At 56.1% G+C, this 17,496-nt stretch overlaps 1 long non-coding RNA gene across 1 annotated transcript; it reads left to right on the top strand.

Moving 5' to 3' along the window:
* The first annotated feature begins 3,680 nt into the window (after positions 1-3,680).
* On the top strand, positions 3,681-17,103 carry LOC308055118. Its single transcript, XR_013924340.1, has 2 exons — positions 3,681-12,664; positions 12,704-17,103. It is a non-coding gene; the product is annotated as an uncharacterized lncRNA (long non-coding RNA).
* The last annotated feature ends 393 nt before the right edge of the window (positions 17,104-17,496 follow it).

Genomic DNA, 17,496 nt, shown 5'->3' with positions numbered 1-17,496 from the left:
GGGATGGGGGAGGGAAAGGCGGGGGGGGGGGACACACATCCCATCTTCCCATGGCAGTCATGCTCGCCCCATGGGAACGCTTCCAGACACTGCTGGCTTGGGGCACAAAGCGGGATATTTGCAGGGACGGTTCTAGAAAGGGCCTTGTCTTAGCCTGAGCGATTTGATGCGATTTCACTAATTGGGGTTCTCCCACGGAGACGAATTCCGGCAGCATGTCTGTCCTTTCCCGCTTCCAATCCCAAGCATCTCCCCATCCACGAGCCCGTTTTGCTCCCACCTGGAATTCTCTTCGGGCAGTTTATTTACATGCAAACCAAAAAAAAAAAAATCTCCTATTTTTCTCTCCCCCCCCCCCCCCCCCCCCCCAGCTGTAACAATGCACCGTTGTGCTTTTTGTTACTGAACACACGGGGAGCCCCTTTCCATGCTGGGAGCGTGTGTGGACATGGCAGTTAAACACTGGGAGCTCAGTTCTTCTCCAGTTTAGCTTTGGGAGAGGGATTATGTGTCACCGGAGCTGCTCGGTGACCCAGCAGGGGCTTCCCACTCTTCCCATTTTGGTAGAAAACCACGGGGCGCTGGAGGTTCCCGTTTTAATTCTACCACAAAATTTTGTATCGGGGGGGAAATGCCTAAAAACTGTCATTCCCCACCCCTCAGCACAGCCCACTGCTGCACCCACCACTGGTTTTTCCTAGGAACCCAGCACTCCGGGAGGAACATCCTGGGGTTTTCTATATTCAAGGGGAAAAGGAATGAATTCAGCTTCTTGCCGCATCCCGGAGGGGTGCCTGGATGAGTCCCTTGTCTTCATCCACCAGTGGAGGGAGCAGCCCAAATGGCAGCACCGGGAATGGATTTTTGGTGGGTGCAATCACAGTAAAAAACCAAAAACCTGCAAATGCATGAGCACCTGGACATGCCGGGACCCGCACCATGCATCCCATGCCCAGGACCAGCTCACCCAAGGGCATCCCTGGCTGAGCCTCCCCATCCCAGTGCTCCCGGGGCTTCACCATCCCGGTTTGGCACCCGATGAAGCTCAACGTGGGTCTGGGGAGCAGCTGGTGGGAGGAAAACGCCGCCTTCCCCAAACCTCACCCGCATCCCCTCCCTGCGGCACAGTGGGATGCTGCGGTGCTCACCGCAACCTTGGGGCACGGGGGAGCGGAGACCACTGCACTTCACTTCACCAGCGCCTTCTTGGAGCACCGAAACCCACCGGGAGATGATGCCTGGGGTAAAGGCAGGTGGCTGGGAGCCAGCACTGGCACACGCCGCGACGCACGGCCGGCCAGCCGGAGCTTGCTGATCCGGCTGGATAGAGGTAGGGAGATGCCAAGCAGAACTGGATATTCGACAGGATTAAGTTTGGCTTGTTCTGGTACTGTCTCACAGTAGCCGGGATGCCATGAAGGTGCTGCTGAGGGGCCGCCGGCTGAGGTGATGCCAACCATCCACCTTTCTTAATCACTTTGATTAATTTGGCCACCGTCACCCATCAGGCTCCGGCAGCGGGTCCGCCAGGACCGGGATTTTCCAGCATCCTGAGAATTTCCAGCATCGCGGGACCATGACTTTAGCTGTGTGCATCGGGGTGCTTCTGTCCAGAAAACAGTAACGATACTAATCCTGGCAAGCTCTAAACCGAGTCTGACATTTACTGTGGTTCCGGTTTCACTGGGTATAAGCTGCCTTTTATTAAACTGGGAAGCCGGATTTCTAGCCCTGCTTGCAGAGTTCAAACTCACCTCATTAGCCAAGGAAAGCCTGGATGGGAACTGCGGGGTCATGCAATTTATTTTCACTAATCACTCCCCATGATTCCTTTAAAAAATAAACTCCTCATCAAAAGTCCGAATTCGTTAATTATTTCTCTGTTTGATCAGCAATAGAAACCATCAGCAAAAATCCGTGCTGACACCTTCTGCTGAAAAACACTGGGGTTTCTCTTCTCCCACAGGGAAGCTGGCATTCCACAGGGTTTAACAACAAAATATAATAATCCGAGGGCTGCGGGTTTTGGACATGTGATGCCTGATATTTTCTGCCGGTTCACGGAGGGGTGACATCTCCCTGGAGGGGGGACATCTCCCTGGAGGGGGGACATCTCCCTGCCTGGGCTGGTGCTTCCCTCAGCAGCGGCTGTGCCGAGAGCGGGGCTGAGGCACTCCAAGTGTCCAGCACCGAGGCAGAGGCATTCGTTGAAGAGGTCTCTAATTATTTCGTGTCCTTCTTCCCTAGGGAATGGGAAGAGCTATAAATTCCTGCTAAAAAGGGTTTAAAATCTGGCCACGGATCCGTCAGAGGGTGAGCCGAAATGCTCGCGGCGCCGCATCCCTGGGTGGTGGGATGGGGTCGAGATGCTCTTTGGCTGGGAGATGCTGGAGATGTGATGCCGGAGCAGGGCCCTCCTCGCTGCTCCCTTTTGGGGACCAACTCGTTTCAGCTCTTAAAACCAAGCAGACCAGCAGCTTCCAGCCTCACGGCACTGGCAGCATCCCTGGGAATCCTCACATGGGGATGGAGAGCGGTACAGGGAGACTTTATCCCAGCCCCGCTTTGTTGCCCTGCGGTGCCGCAGCCCCTGCCTTGGGGCTGGGATCCGGCTGAAGCCGTGGGGACCCCGAGAGACTGGCAAAGGGGATCCCTCGCTGGGATGGTGGGGAAGCACACCACCGCTTCCAGGGGTTCTCAGATTCCCTGAGTGCCGGGGATCCACTGGAAGCCTCATGCACAAGACTCAAACCCGCAGGCAGAGCAGCTGATCCTGCTGGAACACGCTGCTGCCTTCGTGTCAGAGAGCAATTACCCTGATCCATCGCCCTCCGGCCTGAGCACTTAACTCTTCACACCTCCAAAAGCAGTAAAACATGCAGCACCACAACAAAAAGCCATGCAAACCCTGCGCTCCACCTCTCCTGGCACACCCCACCCTGGGGTGGGGGGCCTGGGGTGGGTGCCGACCCCCTGTCTGCAAAAACCAGCTGCAAAGGGGTCAGAGCCCAGGCAGGCAGGATTTAGGCTGGTTTGAGGTCACCCAGTATCATCCAGCTGGGTCTGGTGGTGGGTATCAAGCCTGCAAATGTGGGTGAAGGATACCAGTTGTGCCAGTATAACCAGTTACAGAATCTGGGTATAGGTCAGGTCTAACTGCAAACAGCAGTTAATGGAGTCAGTGCCCTTAGGGAGGAATATTATTTTCAGCGTGCAGATGGGGAAACTGAGGCCAAGAAGCATTAACCAGTTGCCCACCAGTGAGCGGTAAGGATCAGTGAGCGGTAAGGATGGGGACACCCACAGGAGCCCTGACCCCCCACAGCACCGACCCCAAAACCCAAGGGACCTCCAGGGTGGGGGGTGCAGCGCCCAGAAACTCAAACCAGGATGGAAAAGAAGAAGAGGAACAAGCCCCAGACAGATTCTCCTCCTGCTGGTTTGGATGCTCACACTGTCCACGCCTAAGGCAGGTCCTTGTTTTGCCAGAGCTGGCACCATGGTGATGCCACCGTGTCCCCAGCATGGCTGCATGGGGCGGGGGGGGGGGGGGGGGGGGGGCAGGGAAGGGCGAGGGGGTGGGTTTGTTGGAACCAGCCCTGGTGGGTTCCTTGTGCTCCGGCCAGCGGTGCATCATCTCTGCCAAGCTGCATCATCTGTGGCTTCCTCCTCTTCCAAAACCCCCCCGTGATGGGGCAGGGATCCCGTGCTGGTGGTGATGCCAGTCTGAAACCAGCAGGAAGGTGACCTGGTCCCACCGAGTTTACACCCGGAGCTTGGGGAACCTCAGCTCCATCACAAAAGCCACCCATCCCAGGGGTGAGAGGCACCCAGATGGTGCCAGGGCGGCCGGCTCGGACCTCAGCCATCCCCCAGTTCCCTCCCAGCTGCTTCTGGCAAACTGGGAAGGGGGGGAGGAGCTGGGATTCTGCCCGGGGAGACATTACACCGCAGCGGTCATTAAAAATCTTCCCAGGCCCCCAACTCCCTCATTCAACCAGACAACCATCAATCTACAAATTATTTTAAAGCACCGTGCCAGAGCGGAAGGTTGATTTATGCCTTACAAGGCTCGAGCTATTTTCATTTGTCTGATTTATTAACGTTACATAAAATTACAGAGAGCTGCTGATTTATTGGCGGTGGGGCTGCTGGATCCTCACCGCTCGTGTTCTCTCCCGGGATTCGGGGATACCTGCTCCCGGTGACAAGACCAAAAAACACGCCAGTTCCTAAGAGGGACCATCTCTGCCGAGTCCTCGCGTGAAGCAGTCCTTCAGCCTCCAGCAATTGCGATTTGCCTCTTGGAAATGGGTCTGCCGTTTCTCAAGGGCTTGCACAGAATTTCTGGAGGAGGTGATGCTCGTAAATAAGGAAGAAACAGGGAAGGAGCTCGTGGCACGAGCCTTGAGCTTGGTTTTAGCAACGAGAGGCTCCCCGCATCCTCACACGTGAAAGAGCTGAAGCGGCATCGTCCCCCCCCCCCAGCCCAAGCGAAGCCCCTGGTTTCAGTAACCACAGTGGAAGGGGCATGGGGAGGAGTGGGGGCCCAGGACCACCCCCCCCCTTAGCCTCTGCTGAGAGCACAAAAGGAGTTTAACAGCTTCATCTCCCACATCTGGTTGTGCTTAAAATTCATGGAGCTAATAGGGCTTTTTCCAGCCCAGCTCAAGCAGAAGGCTGGAGCCGGGGGCTGCGCTGCTGGCGGCTGGGGCGCGTCCCCCATCCCGAGCATCCCTGCTCCCGTTTGCAATTAAAGCCGGCTCCTCCTCTCCGGCGAGAGGGGAAACTGCCTCAGTTCCCTTCCCTTTCCCCGTGGCTGGTTGCTTTGCTCCCCACTGTGATGGAGAAGGGCAGTGGTCCCCGAAGGGGAGCAGCACCACGGGCGAGCCCCGAGCCCCAGAGCATCACCCCCAGCACGGGGACCCCCTGCACGCAAAAGCGTGGGAAGATGGAGAAGGCAGAGGGTCCTTTAGCAGCTTTATTTATTTCAAACAGCTCCCGGGGATAAATAAAGCTGCTCGAGGATCCCACTCCATCCCAAGGAGGGTCCTCGTGGGCTTATCTCTGTTGCAAGGCAGAGGGGAGCGGGGAGACGATTTCCAGGAGCTCTTTGTTTAGTCCGTTCGTGTAAGGAAAATCGTAATTCAGACTCAAGACCTTACCCCAGGGCAAAGGTGTCCCCTGAATTAAAAAAAAAAAGAAAAAAAAAAATAAATCCCATGACTATGAGAACGATTTGGGCATCAGCCACCAGCATGGACCCAACCGAGCGGCCACCACCCCGCAGCTGGGTGCTACCCCCCATGGGGGTCCAGCCGTGGGGTGCCAGCCCCCCAAAATGCCCCATGGAGCAACAGCAGCCGCAGAAACGAGGGCTGCGCTCTGCAGGCACAAAGGGAAAAGATTTATCTGGAGAGGCTAAATCCACTTAGAGGAGCTTTAGGGGCCATAAATTGATTGCTCAGGGGACACGGCGACGGCAACAGGAAACAGCTCCATATTTACCGAGGTTTCTGTGTTTTTTCTGCGTCATACGGGGCTGGAAGCGCAATCAAAGCCCACGCTGGCAGGGTTGGGATTAAAAGGAGGCGGCTGGAGCCTTGGCAAAGGGGGATCCAGCATCCCCGAGGCTGCGGCAGCCCCCATCCACGCTGCTGGGGGGGGCTCAGGGCAAGATGTGGCATGAAAGCCTCAGCGAAGGCAGGGAGATGGTGGCTCTCCCTGCAGCTTCCTGTGTCCCAAGTGACCTTGAGCATCCCCAGGCCACCTCGAGCATCCCCAGGTCACCTTGAGCATCCCCAGGTCACCTCGAGCATCCCCAGGCCACCTCCAGCATCCCCAGGTCACCTCAAACATCCCAGTGGGCTGCATGTCCCGCGGCTGCAGCTGGACCAGCACCTGGTGCTTGGAGCTGGGAGAGCAAAAGCAAGATGCCAAAAGCTGAACACTCAGAATCAAAGCCCCTGGTGAAGAGCTGCATCCTCACCGAGTGGAGCAAAAGAGCAAAAACCAAGTAAATCGTACTTTTTCTGCTCATTTCATCCATCTGACTCAATTCTTCTTTCTAACCCTGTGTCTTATTTTCAGCCAAGGAGATGCTTGCATCTGAAGTGAGAAACAGGGGGGAGTTTTTCCCTGAAGGATTTGGTTCCCCAGGAGGTCAAACAACAACCAGCGCATCCCCCCCGTGCAACCTCAGCACGATCCCCCCCAGCCCCGACCCATTTTCCACTCCTTTGCAGAATATAGCGTATCATTTAAAAAAAAAAAAAAAAAAAAAGACACTCATTTCCCCTGCACCAGTTTTTTTTTTCCAGGGGCCAGAAATTCCTCTGAGCAAGTGGCCTCATTGCTGGTAAACATCAGCCGAGCATCTCTGGCTCCACGTGTTAAACAGAGCGGAGCGACATGAGCAACGGCTGCGTTTAAGGGTGGACGTGGATGGGGCCAAGCACGGGGATGGGGTCTTGCACCACGTTCCTCATGGGGTGGGAGCTAACACTGACCCGAGCCTCAGAGGAGTTGAATTGAGGCATGTGCTTACAGATGTGGAGCTGGGAGGCAGAAGAGGACGGGACACCAGAGCATCCCACGCAGATGATAAAAAAAAAAAAAAAACCAAAAACGGAAAACATTGCAAAACCCCAGAGCATCCTCCGCACGTGGTACCCAGCACCCGGCGGGCACCCTGCCCTCCAGAGCATCGGTCAAGGGGGGTTTTGCTTCAGATATATATCAAAATTTTTGTCATTAAAGGCTAGTTTGCCCCTTGTGTTTAACCCAGGCGGTTTCTAAACATTCACAGCCCGCTTCCCTGCACCAAGGCGAAGCCCCAACGGGAGCACAATGGAGTCTTGTTTCTGGTAACCCGAGATGCTTTCGTCCCAGCTCTTTAATTTTAGACTCCAACACGCTTGCATTCCTCAGCACTACAATGGCAGATATTTATACTCTGGAATGCAGAGCCCAGTGCTAATTTAACAGGGCTGGGTAACCCAGGGCTGCTCTCCAAACTGGGCTCTCGACGAGATAAAATTGGACCCGGCGGAGTTTTATGGGTTTACAAATCTCTGCGTTTGTCGCCTGGTCCCCTCACATCCCCGTAAAAGTTAAACGATGCTCCTGCTGAAGGTAGCGGCCACCTCGCCGAGCCGATGGACGGGGCAGCTGGGTTGGGTGGGAGAGGGTGGCACGGTCACGGCCGGCCACTACCTGAGGAACCTCTGACAAGGGGCCATAGAGGGGGGTCCAAACCCCTTGGTGGTTCATCTGGACATGATCCCATCTTCTGGCTGCAGGAGAGAGCTGGCCCGGAGTGCAGAGCATGAAGGACCTGCAGAGGCTTGTTTAGCTCGTGACACGGGACCTCTTGCTGGAGCTGATGTGATCATGGAAGGTCCCATGTCTCAGGTCTTCTTGCAAGGCCAAAAAAATCTCTTTTATGACCCTCAGCATGACACAAGTCTCCTAGCAAGAGTTTCCCACTGTGGCCCTTGGGAAGGACCTTCTGGCTGGATCACAGCAGCAGCTCGAGCTGGTCCAGAGGGGTCACCTCCCTTTGGTTCACCAGGGCAGGTGGGATCTCAAGCTGTTCCTCCTGGTGCCCTTCAACATCCAGGGAAATGAGGAAAATGCCCTGGAAGTCTCCTTCGATGTGGTTGAGGAGGCTGGAGCTGCAACAGGACCTTCACAGCAGCTTCATCTTCGCGTCACCCCCTGCCACGCCTCAGCTCCCCCCACCTATAAAAGACAAGGAGGATGGTTTTTTTGGGTGCTGGTGCCCAGGTGGACATCCCTGCCTGGAGGCCTGTCCCTGAGGAAGGATGCTGTAGGACAGTGACAGCAAACCTCAAGGGAGCAGCTATGATCTCCGTTTCAGAGCCACGGAGGTGAGCATCCTTGGGTGTGGAGGAAGCCCCACGGATGCCTGCAAAGTGGTCCCTAACTTCACCGGGTCGGGGGGACGGCAGCTAATTGAGAGAGGAGCAGTATTAGCAGATAAGGGAAGAGGTCAGCGCTGCAAAGCTAAATCCTTGACCTGTTATTTAAAAGGTCAGGCAGAGTTCAATAGACTACTCCAGGTCAATTCACTCAATTAAAATATTAAAAGTTCGAGGCAGGAGCATAGAGATGGAGGTTATTCCCCTCTTCTCCTCGCAGGGGGAGAGAGATTAGGGATTATGGGGAGGGGGGGTGGGGTGCTGGGTCCTGGTGGGCAAGGGGCGTGCACCAAGAGGCAAGGAGCAGAGATTTATTCCCAAGTTGACCGATTGTAAACCCAAATCTCTGGCCGTACCCAAAGCTACAGAATCCAGCCTTTACCAGAGCTCCCACCAGCCCCAGGAGCCCGGACCCTGTCGATGGCATCAGGGAGAAGAGAGGAGAACCCCTGCCACCGCGTGGTCCTCAGCCTGACGCTGCTGGGAGGCAGCAGCCACCCCCACCAATGTGCTCCACCACCAGCCCTCAAGGGGGGGAAGACCCCAACTCCCACCCCCGGCGCTAGTGAAGACACAGAAATCCCATCCCAGCCAGGGTCCTCCTCGGTACTCCAGCTGGCTAAAAAAAAGGGCTGGGATTTGGGTTGAGATGGCAGAAAATGGGTGCAAAAGCTGATGAAGAGGTGGGTTTGCTTCCGAACCAAAGAGCCAGCACTGCCACCGATGAGCATCACCTGGAGATCCTTCTGTACCCCCACCGTGTCGGTGTCCAGAAGGATCTCCAAGAGTTAGGGATTCATGTTCTGTGCCTCCATGGGTTTCTGGGCTTTTCTGCCGACGGTGGCCAGGACCCTTGGCCACGGCACAGCTGGAGCACACAGGAGACGTTCAGGCTCCTGGCACCGTAAGTCACCCACTCACACCCCCACCAAAAGTGCTTCTCGCACCCTCCCGCAGCAAGTCCAATTAATCTTTGTCACGGGGTAATCAAAAGGAGAGGAGAGAGGGGCATAGAGATGCGTCAGCAATTAATCTAATTCCATTTAATGGAAAGAAGGGAAGGGCAGGCTCTCAGGCCAGAGGCATCGCCTGGGAGGACCCCCAGACCCCCACAGTGGCCAAGGCTGAGGACACCATGGGGTGCTCCTGCCTCCGCGGGGGTGGGGAACGATTTAGACCCCAGCACTGCTGTACTCGGAGGAGAGGATTACTCAGACCACAGAAACAGCATCTTCAAAATCCCAACTCCCTCATCCATCCCTACCACAGCCGCATCTCCTCCATGAAAGTGGGGTCGTGACAACGGCCCCCACGAGCTGCCTGCGAAACTCAGGGACCGAGCAGCAAAGCAGGGATGAAATCCTCAAGAACTGCTCTATCTTTCCACAAATACTCGAGAAGAAGCTGGGATTCTTCTTCCTCCTGCCCCAATACTCGGCCAGCTCCAAGCCTGGCCGGTTAGATCCCATGGTCTTCTCAGCAGCCAAGCTGTGGTCAAACAAACCATCAGCTCCATCAGGAAAAAACATTCCAAAATGACTGAAAATTGGCCGGATCTCACCAGCTGGATGAAAGCAAGCAGTGTCCTGCCTCATCTGGAGTGATGCCACCCATGGTTTGTGTCCGTGATGTCCCACGTGAGCCATGGGAGAGCAGCCAGGGCTTTGGCCGTAGAGGATAAACAAAAGTTCCTCCTCTCCATGCGGACCTTGCGCCGAGCCAGCACGCTTTATAAGAATAAATAAAAGCTTTCAGCAAAATTAGCAACAGAAGGAATAGATAAACACTAAGGAGATATTGACTTCTGTTGAGGTGAACGTCAAGATTTATTGACCTGGGGAGGTAAATATTGACCAAGGCAAAGCTAAGGTCAATAATTAACTCAAGGGATGATAAATCAACGCGCAATGAAACATGAACTCCCAGCAGGCGTTGTTACAGACGTTTTGAACATCTCCGTTGAGGAACCTCTTGACTTTTTTTGGTTAGTTAGCAGGACTTCAAACACATCGTGGATGTGCCTACCGACCTCCAGGAACTGAGGAAAGAAGAACAGTATTTTGAAGAAAAAAAGTCCTAAATCTGAAGATTCTACAGCTCTGGGCATTGGATTTGGTTTGGGTTTGGAAGAAGCAAGCCATGGGTCTAGGGGGGATTTATACTGGTAGCGATGTTACTTGAATTCAGGGCAAAGCACCAATTGTATGACTAATTCCAGGCTTATGCAAGTCCAGATTTGGTCCTTCTTGCTCAGGAACCCGTCGAGGCAAAGCTTTTATTCTGGGCTGAGGCTGTGGTGGAAGCAGAAGAAGGTTGAGAAGGCGATGGCTGGTCCAACACCCAGGACAACGGCGTTTCCCATCCAGTTTCATCCCAACTCCTCGAACCGAAGGGCTCAGAGGGAGGACGAGCCGCAGGTCTGCTCCGAGCTGAAGGATCCCGAGCGGGTGGATCTCAGCAGGCAGATGCAGGACCCCAAACCTCTCCTCCCTCCGCAGGGCAAGGAGGGCGAGTGGGGTCAAAAGCCTGTTCAAACGAAGCGGGAGGGAGGAACGTGCCGGGGCAGCTCCGCTGGCACAGAGCCCCCGTGTCCCAGCAGCTCCATCGCTTCCTCACATCCCCAGGGTCCATCCAGCCACATCCCACCTCTCCAGCTGGTTTGACTCCTTCTTTCCCCAAGGTCTGGGGACACCAGATGAGCTTCCGGGGTCTCCCCTTGCACGGTAAAAGCTGGGCAACGGCGGCAGCCCTCTCCCTTCCCCACACCCCTTCCCCTCTGCTATTTTTCATGCTTGGTTGAGGTGCAGCACCTGGATCTGCTTTCCCACAACAAGCCTCTGCAAGCAGCTACCTCCTCAAAATTTTTTTTATTATTCTTTTCCCCCCCAGCCCTGGGCAGTCCTGCCAGCGCCACGGCTCAGCACAGCCCAGCGGCCGGCACCTCCAGCGGCCGTGGCATCAGACGGGCATGCAGAGCCGTGTCCTGCCCTGGCTGCTGGCACGGGTAAGACCAAACCTCACCGTAACACAGGCAGCACCGGTCCCTGGCATCATCCCCCGGTGAATCCCCCAGTGCCGCATCCCTGGCCGGCGGCTCGGCTCTGACACCAAAGGGAAACGCTGATGGCCGAGGGGCTGACACTTGATGGAAAGCAGAGCAAGATCTCCGTTGTCAAGAGCTTTTCTCACTCTGCTTGCAGCACCCTGCACCCTGGCTGACCTCGATGTATACGAGAATAAATTAGTTAAGATAGAAGAAACACCCTCGTTAAGCTCTTTGGCGTGAAACCGTAGCATGGGGGTTGTGCCGGGAGCAGGGAGCTGACGGCCTGACACCAGCGGATGGTGGTACCCAGCACATCACCCCCAGCTGAGGATGCAGAGGTGGGGAGGGAATCTCCACCAGCGGGCAGAGCATCCTTCACCAAACGCTTTGTGCTGCTCGCCTCAACTTCCAGAATATTTTTGCCCTGGAAATTGCTAAGAAGCAAATTCTGGTGCCGCAGCTTTCCTAGCCGAGCCTGGCTGCAGTGGAGGTGGGATGAGGATGAGTTTTCCCAAGCTCAGGAGATCCTGGGCAGCCCACCCTGCCCCTGCCCAGCTCCCCACGTGTGCAACCACGTCCCCAGGGAGCATGGGGACGGGGCTGAGCAATCTGGCAGTAATTAGGCAGGGAAAGTCAAAACCCTGCTGGGTTGCTTCAACCATCAACGTGTCACGACTCAGAAGGGAGATATTCCAAACGCCGAATTCAGATGTCATCAGCAATAACCTGATATACGTACAAGGGGCAAGAGGCCCATCGGTGGCACCAGCAGCACCACCCCTGCCCTGGCTGCTCCATCGTTTCTCTCCGGAAAAAAGGGGGAAAATGGGAATGAGAGCAGAGCGCTGGGATGCAAAAGGCACAGGGAACCCCCAGAAACCCAGCACAGAGAGGGACAGCCCTAACGCTTTCCTTCAAGCTGCTCACAGGCTTAAAAAGCAAAGCTTAATTAATTAATTCATTAAGAAAGCAAGCAAAGCTTAATTGCCACTGAGGATGGTGGGTATTAGGCATGTAACGAGGGCCAGGGAGGCACCCAGGCACTCCAAACCTGTTCCCATCCCTATCCCCATGCCCATCCCCGAGACCCTGCCGGGGATGTCCACGTGTGCCCGCGCGTGGAGCCGAGCTTGACCGGAATTTTCCTTGGATCCTGGAGCTGCCGATGCCGGCGCTCCCTGACAGCGTTATTAGGAAGGCGAGGGTGAAGAATGGCAGGGGTTTGACCTTGGAGAGAAGCTTCGCTGTCATCCCTCCCCTTGCCCCCCCACGCCGTAACAAGGGGCTTTGCAATCTGTCAGCGCTCCCGAGGCGCGAGCAGAAAGCGCTTTTTATCGAAGTAATTCATTTAAAACCTATTAAATAATATTAGAAAGATGCTTGTGGGCATCTCGAGGTGAGGAGCGTTGCAGAAGAGGCAACCTGGAGTACAAGCACCCTGGGGATGTTCAACACAACCCACCCATGAAGGCAGCAAACCCCAACGGGACAGGGCAGATCGCTCGGTCCATATAGCATCCATAGTGCCTGGGCAGGGATCAGGTACCCGAGCAGGGATCAAGTACCTGGGCAGGGATCAGGTGCCAGCACAGGGATCAGGTGCCCGGGCAGAGATCAGGTGCCCGGGCAGGGATCAGGCGCCCGGGCAGAGATCAGGTGACTGGGCAGGGATCAGGTGCCCGGGCAGTAATCAAGTACCCCGGGCAGGGATCAGGTGCCCGGGCAGGGACCAGATGCTCAGGCAAGGTTCAGGTGCCCGGGAAGGGAACAGGTACCCAGGCAGGGATCAGGTGCCCGGGTAGGGATCAGGTGTCCAGGCAAGGATCAGATACCTGGGCAGGGATCAGGTGCCCAGGCAAGGATCAGATATCTGGGCAGGGATCAGGTACCTGGGCAGGGACCAGGTGCCCGGGCAGGGATCAGGTGCCCGAGAAGCTCAGCCTTCCCATCCCAAACCCAAACCCACCCACAGGAGCTGCTTTCACCTTGTACAAACCAAACTGGGGGCATTTCAACCCCACCCCCCCCACCCCCCAGATTCTTCCCCGCGGGGCTGGGGCTGGGTGAAGGGGTCTCCCCTCTGGTCGGGGGAGAGCGCGGAGGGTCTGCATTGTTTTTTCCGCGTTCATAAATCACTGCTCTTTGTGGCCCCTTCCCCATCCATCGCCCAATTCAGGTTAGGTTATAAATAGGGTCCTGGGCTCTTTCAGGTTGATAAAGGCCAAGGGGGGTGGAGCAGCAGGGAGGCGTCACGACTACATAACACTTTCATTGCCCTGTCAAAATAAAGAATACCGGCGCTGCCGACCCCTTTTTTTGCAGCATATATCAGCCGGGCTTCTGACACCACATTTCAGGCCAAAACAGGGATTGAAAAACCCCCCACAACACCCTCTCCCCCTGTTTCCCAACAGAGCAGGGATGTCGGTTGCCCAACCCCGTGGCTGGTAGCCCAGTGGCCGCTGGACATTGATGGGGAGCTCAGTTTCGTGCTGGTCGTGCCCAGAGGGTGGTCCCCCCCCCAGGGGCCATCTATGTGCCGTGTGGCATCGGGGTGGGGATGCTGGAGATGCGGGAGCACAACCAGACCTTCGCCTCCGGGCAGTGGAAGGGGCAGAAGCCCCCGGGGGAGGATGGGGTGGCAGGAGGAGGAGGAGGAGGAGGAGGAGGAGGAGGAGGAGGAGGAGGTAGCAGCTGTGGGGGCATGAGATGGAGCTGCCATCCCGCAGGCAGCCACAGCACGAACCCCATCCCTGCTGGAGCATCCAAGGCTGGAAAGGTTTAAAACGGAGCCACCTGCCCCACCGTGGTCTCCTGGGGAGGATTTTGCCCAGGGATGCGGCGCGTGGTGATGTTCACAGCCAACACACGGAGCTTTTGGGCAGACCCAGACCCCCAGTAACCCTGCCTGGACCCCCTTCTGAAACGCTGCACGCATCCGTCTCAGCTCTGTCACCCAAGCATCCTTGTTAAGGCATCAGCACACGCTCGGACCTTGTCCCCAGACATCCCAGGACATGGGGACTTACCCCTCCTCAGACACCACAGGCCACCTCCTCCTGCAGAGAGGAGTGGGGCTGATGCTTCAACCACAACCCAACTCCCCCAGGGACCCCCCGCCAGGGCTGAGCACCCCGAAGCTTTGTGTGCTGCCAGCATCACCAGCAGCAGCAGCCACCGCAGGGGCCGGGGACCAGACCTGTGGACGTGATGGAGGAGATGCCCTGAGCCAGGGGAGGTTTATGCTCCATCCTTGGGTGACAACGATAATCGGAGAGATTTATATTAGTGAAAGGGCAGGGGGGAACCCCAGGGAGATGAAGAGCGTGTTTGTGAGCAGGTGAGGTGGGTCTCATCCTAACATCCCAGCAAGATGCTATCAGAAGAAGGGAGGTCCTTGCTTCTGGGCTGCTCCTCATGGAAGGACTCTGGGTTGCATTCCCTGCACAACCTTTGGCCATCACATCATTTCAGCTACAAAATTAGGGGCTGGGAGGGAAAAAATAATTAAAAAAAAAAAAAAAGAGAGAGATGCCCGATCTCACCCCCAAGGAGCCCAGGCTTCCCGCATCCCTGCGAGAGGCACTTGAACGTGGATGAGAAGCACTTCTGGAGAGGCCAGGCTGCGAGGAGGAGCCGCGGTCAGGCAGCTGGGGGTCCCCAGGGTCGTGGTGGTCCCAGCCCAGTGTTCAGCCCCACCTGATGTGGGACCAGCACACAGGCAGCATCACGTTCCCTGGGGAGCATCACCCCATTCCCTGGGGAGCATCACGCCGGACCAGGGAGAGGTGCCATCGCTGTGGCAGCCGCGTCCCCTCTCACCCCCGTTCCCAGATACAATGAGCCCCTTTACAAGGGCAGGGACGTTACCCCCCAGCCGAGCCCAGGGACAAATCTGACACAGATCTGCCTTTAACAGCTCCAGTGATAAAAATGCCAGTTTATTGGAAACACATGGAGTATTTATAGGGGACATCAAAGCAGGAAGGAGGTTTACATAGCAACAGGCCATATTAAGCAGAAGGCATCTGCTTTTTCGGCAGCCATGGGGCTCTCGGGAGGCACAATAAATTGGCGGCACACTGGCCCTTTCATTCCCTCCTTTGGGAAAAGCAAAGGTTGGCAAAACAAAATATAACCACATGCCCGGCCCTGTAAAACACGACAGGAATGGGAGCGTCGGGTTACCGGCTGTGCGGCTGCACCCCGACACGCGGGGCTTGCAGGGACCCCGAGGGGTTAAATAGCCTTGGTGATGTGGTGTCCCCAGTCCGGCTTGGTTTGCCACCCCAGTTTCTCCATCCTCACCTTGGGAATGGCATCCAGTGTCTCCCACCGGCTCCAGCGCGGTGATGCTGAAGCCCCTGCCAAGCTGCCAGGCACAGGATTTCCCTCTAAATGCAGTTTATGTGGAAGGGATAAACCATTGCCCTGCCCACAGAGCATCGTTCCGAGCTGTTTCTGGGTTTATCCGCGCCTCGGGGCTCACAGGGGATGAGAAGCAGCACCCGGGCAGGGTGATGAGGTGGCTTCTTGCTGCTGAGCTCCCCTCACAGCTCCATCCCTCAGTTTCCCCACTGATGAAGCACATCCCCTATATACCTGGTACCTATAGGGCTGGGATAACCGGGCAGCATCACACCAGGGATGCTCTGAGGATGCTCTGAGGATGTTCTAAGGATGCTCTGAGGATGCTCTGACACCTCAGTGAACCATCGAAGGACTGGACGGTGCCAGGTCAAATCCTGCACAAAGGAGGTTGTGCAAAGGCACCGGGTGGTCCTGGGCGCGCCGTACCGGGGCAGGTTTTATTTCAGGGCGACAGCCTGAACTCGGCTGGCCGAGCGCTAACCCACCGGTGCCACCGCTTCCCATGCTGCAGTGCCTTGTGTTAATTAACCTTCCAAACACTCCCGTAATATTTTGCCAAATCTAATAAGGCGGCGCTGGCCGAGGAGCTGCAGGAGGGAGCGGCAATGCCGGGGGGCTGGGAGGGTCCCTCGGGCTCCAGCTGCCGGTCACAGTTTGCTGCCCCCACCCCCCACCCCCCCCCCGTTACCTCCCCTCCCCACACAGGCGATGCTGGGGCTCATCATCCTCACTCCTGTGATGAGCTGCCGATCTCAGCCTGCCCACCCTGTGCACCCCTCCCTGCTGGCTGGTGCTCCCCCCGCAGCACCCCAAGACCCCAAAAAACCTGGAAAAAGAGAAAAACCTGTGTTTTCCATCTCGGATCCAGCCCTCCCAGCCCCTGCCTGCTTTGTCCGGAGCAGCAGCATCCCACCCATCTGTGGGTGTTTTGGGGGCAAAACCAGAGAACCAGAGCAAAACCACATCCTCCAGGATACGCGCAACGGAGTTTTACCCCCCAGGCATCCTCGGAAAGGGTTAACCCCCCCCACCGGGTGCTGGACACTGGGTGTTCACAGTCATACAGGGGCCTGGGGAAACATGATAAATAGCTGGGGACGTCCTCTCCCCTCCAGTAACACCAGCGGAGCCCAGCTGGGCAGCGACGTTACCCACCTCCTATCCATCATTTTCAGCTGCTCTTGTCACATCTTGTAAATCACCAAACCCAGCTTCATCCCCATCCCTTCCCCAAGCTCGGGGCATCCCACCCATCCCATCCGTGCGGTGACGCTCTGGCTGGATGCGGCTCCCATCACTTCACTCTCCTGTTTCTATTTATTGCCTGCTTGATCAGATGACTTGGGATTTTATTTACAGAGCCTGGCATGCGGCGCCTCTTTTACCTCCCCATGGCCACTCCAGGACAGTTTAGGTACCCAAAAGAGACCCTGGTGTGGCTGGGCTAAGCATCCTGGAGGTGGGGGGGAAAAAATGAGGTGGTTTTTTTTATTTTTTTTCAGCCCCAGGAGCTGTTTTTCCCTCGGCTGCGGATCGCACGGAGCCGTTGGAAAACCCTTGGTGAGCGTTTGGAGGAAGAGGACGGGTGTGGGAGCATGGCTGTGCACGCCTGCGGTGCTGGGAGATACCCAGGCAGCTGCTCCAGAAACTGTTTTATAACGATGGGGAAATACCTGCAAGTGTCACAGCCGTTTTCCCTGCCACAAGCATTAAACAAAAAAAAAAAACAAAACAAAAAAAAAATCAATTCCTTCGTTCACGGTCACCACCAGCCCATGGGAGCTCCACTGCTGTCCTTGGGCTCATTTCCAGGCTTTTCTTTGCAGCCCTGATGGCCAGGCTCTTCCTCAGCCTGCACCTAACAGCTTTTCCAAGATATTTTCCAAGAATTATCCTGAATATCAGGCAAATCCTGCACAGAGACACGTGTGACCGTGCAGCCACCACGGTGCTACATCACCCTTAGCTGGACCTGGGCTCCTGGTGAAAAGCTGGTTTTACGGAGATAGGCTGAAGGATGCGATGCCAACAGGGAAAAATGGGCTGGGGAAAAAAAAAAATAAATAAAAACAGGTGGATGCAGGGCCACTGGCTGGGGCTAGTGGCCACTGGATGTGGTGGCCTTTACCTGCTGGG

This window comes from Falco punctatus, assembly GCF_963210335.1.
Source record: "Falco punctatus genome assembly, chromosome: 18".
Lineage (NCBI taxonomy): Eukaryota > Metazoa > Chordata > Aves > Falconiformes > Falconidae > Falco > Falco punctatus.
Note: the sequence above shows the minus strand (reverse complement) of the source record. Positions and strands in the feature narration are given on the sequence as shown.